Genomic DNA, 4,025 nt, shown 5'->3' with positions numbered 1-4,025 from the left:
TATAGATTTGTCTCCTTACTTCCAAATAGCGATCATCATCGAAAACTTTCTTAAGGAAGGCGTTTCTAATCTCTTCCCAACAAGTAAGGGATCATGTTGTTAAACAGTTTAGCCATCTGAGAGCTTCTCCCTCTAAGGAAAATGAGAATAGTTTGCAACGATTGTATTCATCTGGGATTAATTCTTCCAAACCTTAGATGTGATCTTGTGGGTGCTCAGAGAGAGATCCACGGAATGGGTTTCGACAAACCATACAGTAGTAATCTGCGTTAAACTTAGATTTCTTGGTATCGACTTCTGGTATTTTAATAGAGGACCTATTGGAATAGGTTCTACCAGGGTCTAGGTAGTCTTGCATAGGCAATCTTATCTCTTCACCTTTTATCAAGGTGGGATTTATCTTAACAGAGATTTCAGTCTCCTGTTTAGTTTGGCTAGTTTTATTGCTTAATTGACCTATTGGTTCAGTTTGGACTACTTCCTCATTAATAAGCTCGGTATGAGAAGACTTACCTGCTTCCGGCTGGACGGTGTCGATCGATGTCGGGAGCTCCGTGTCAGTTGATTCTTCGGTCTCCAACTCACTCGACAACATCACATCTTCGTCGATCGATGGTCGGCCGAGTTCTATGTTCTCCATTCTTAGTGTCTGTGTAGACAGAGAATTTTCCGCTTTCTATGCCTTGAAGCGATAAACCATGGCCTCCCTGTGGCTTGTCTCAAGTGCTGAACCAAGCATGTTCAGACCTTGCAAAAACGACTGATATCACTCAAATTACCCTAAGGAGTGAATTACTCTCTCAAATAAGAGGTTCAGATGTAGTACTTAGGGATCAAATCCACAAGGACTCTAGGATTACTCAACAGATTTAAGGGATTAGAAATAAAGATAGACTAAGAGGTTTATTTGTTTAAAAGTAGTAAATGATGAGTCGAACAAGGTAATTTTTCGGCGGTTTAAGTTTAAGTTGTTTTAAGGATGGGAAAACAGCTAGACTTAGGCAAATTCTCAGGTATGAAATGCATGCAACTTAGTTTAGACTAAAGGGTTTGACGGTTTTTGAACTCAAACAATGATAAAACCAGATGAGTGTTTTAACATTAAGTTCAACAAGCATGAAAGAACTATCAAAACACCTTTTTAACAGTCTTGTTAGCAGCACATATTTTCAACCTTTATGAGAAAGCTAAATCTAACAATTGGGTTTACTCAGACATATTCATGAGAGACAAGGTCATGATGGGTTGAATAAAACTCAAATGAAATATTGAACACAGAAAGTAAGAGTAATAGAAATAAAGGAGTTCAAAATCTTCTCTGTTATGCAGTATTAGATCTATCTCTCCAATCCTAAGCTCTCCTAATAGTAGCCAAAATGCTTCTTCTCTAAACTAGGTCTTTAGGCCAGTCTGCCTCTAAAATGATACAAAATCCTAGTACATATAGCCTCCCAGGCGGCTAAGGGCTTAGGTTACAATTAATAAACTTTTAGGAAATGAAATCTTCTAATTTCGTGATTAATCCTCGGGTGATCCAACATCGATCGATGGCGCTCAACGGTTGTCGATCGATTTTAATTGGCTCTGGTCGATCGATATTGTTCTTCAAGCGTCGATCGATGCTGTACGCGTAAAAGTACTCCAAAGCGTCCCAAAAGCATCATTTCCTTCTATCAAGTAACTGAACCTGTAATTGCTTTGAAAAGACTCTAAAACATAGTAAATAGATCATAAAACACTTATATACCATGACTAAAAATGAGTGAAATTCATGGTATATCACCAAGTGGTGATAATTTAGTTCCCATGGAGAATCGAACCCAAAACTGACTTGGATACAAACCAAGCCCCAAAGAGTATGTAACCATCATGTTATTACTAACATCTTGGTTACATAACAAAAATGCATGTTGTAAAAGTGGTGAGCGATACAATAATTCAAATGGTGTAAAAAGTGTGTGTTTTGAGGGAGAAAAAGAATCACACACTTTCAGAAAGTCTAAATAATATAAGACCATCATTGAAATTTTTTTGTTCTAACTAGAAATTTTGCGTTACGATAATGTTATTGTGTTTGTATTAGTTTTGAGGATTTTATTCAATATATTGCACCCCCCGCCTATAAACTAGATTTCTCAGATGGTCACCTATAAAGATATGATAATCTCTCATATAGTCTTAGAAAGTTATAATAAAATAGTGGAAATAACCAAAAATCAAAACCAAAACCATCTAGATTATTTGAAAACACGGAAACAAATAATCGTGTGCATGACTTGGTGTGATATGTTGTACCCTACGACTATTTCAAAGTATAACCTCTTTAAACTAGTCTGTAAGTTTCCAAAAATGTGTATTGCTGTTCCCTTAGATCGCGACCTCCCTTTGACAAATCTGGCCATTAAAGCTTCTAATTATCCAGATAGGAATGTTCATTAATTATCATAAATCAGTAATAGATGTAGCAAGCAAGCTAAGCTTTTCAAAAGATTTTATTTCGTTGCCTTGGATTAAATTACTTTGACCGGAGAGGGATTCAAAAGGTTAAGGGAGATACGATTATGTGTATAATTTTGCTGTAAGTTTCGACTTACGAAATTAAATCCTTCTTAATAGATTCTTCGAAGATACAATTGAATATAAGTCTTGTTATTTATTACTTTCTTTTTCTAGAAAGTCGTCTTGTTATTACTTAATAGTTTTGGTAACGTTTACATCGGTTTTAGTTCCAAAGTACATAATTACATATGCAGACAAAAACAACTAAATATAAAGAGAAAATGCCCAAAATGACACGAATCCAAGTTTCTGTCTCAAAAATAGCATTCAAGATCCAAAATCACAAAACTAGGTTTCATTAAAAGGTTCATTTATCATAGTATCCCTTCTTTTATTTTCTAATTATTTTTTTTTTTTTTGCTGAAAACTCGGAGATCTTCATCTCTCTCACGCGGCGACGGCTTCTCGGATCGGAGCCGATCATCTCTTCCGTCATCATCTCCACTTCTCCAGCATCGTTCATCCTCGGAGAGAGAGCCTGCGTCATCATCTGTCACTCAGCTCCGTTGCTGCGGCTTCTCGGATCGGAGTCGATCATTTATTCCGTCATCATCTCCACTTCTCCAGCGTCGGCGTCGTTCATCCTCGGCGAGTCGGCGTCATCATCTCCGCTGTCACTCAGCTCCGTTTCTGCGGCTTCTCGGATTGGAGTCGATATTTCTTTCTTCATCATCTCCACTTCTCCAGCGTCGGCGTCGTTCATCCTCGGCGAGTCGGCGTCATCATCTCCGCTGTCACTCAGCTCCGTTTCTGCGGCTTCTCGGATTGGAGTCGATATTTCTTTCTTCATCATCTCCACTTCTCCAGCGTCGGCGTCGTTCATCCTCGGCGAGTCGGCGTCATCATCTCCGCTGTCACTCAGCTCCGTTTCTGCGGCTTCTCGGATTGGAGTCGATATTTCTTTCTTCATCATCTCCACTTCTCCAGCGTCGGCGTCGTTCATCCTCGGCGACTCGGCGTCATCATCTCCGCCGTCACTCAGATCCGTTGCTGCGGTACTCAAAGGAATCTGCCACCATCCGCCGTAAAGGTATTAAAGGAAATGCTGCTAAGATTCACTTTGGCTGCAAAAGAATCAGATTATTTTGTTGTATCAAAACAACTAGAATTGGAGATTTCGTTTACTTTGGCTGCAAAGGAATCGTTTCAGTCTTTGGTACTTCACTGACTATGTGAGAATTTTTTGATTTATTTTGTTTTGTAGCACTATGGAAGTTCTTTGCGTCTGTGGACAATGGAGGTTGAAAGATGCATTCCAGTGGGAGTTTCATGTCGATTTGAACAGGAATGCATCTTTCATTTCCATAGAAGAAGATCTTCAATTTGAAGATTTGATGAAGATTGTCTCTGAAGATTTTAAAGAGGAAGTGATTGGTTTGAGTTATGGGATGTCGCTTGACATCAAAAGCACTGTTGAAGGTTTCCCTCCCATCTCCGTTGCAAACACTCGCCATCTCAGAAGCTTT

The sequence above is a fragment of the Brassica oleracea genome, chromosome C2 (assembly GCF_000695525.1).
Source record: "Brassica oleracea var. oleracea cultivar TO1000 chromosome C2, BOL, whole genome shotgun sequence".
Taxonomy (NCBI): domain Eukaryota; kingdom Viridiplantae; phylum Streptophyta; class Magnoliopsida; order Brassicales; family Brassicaceae; genus Brassica; species Brassica oleracea.
Note: the sequence above shows the minus strand (reverse complement) of the source record.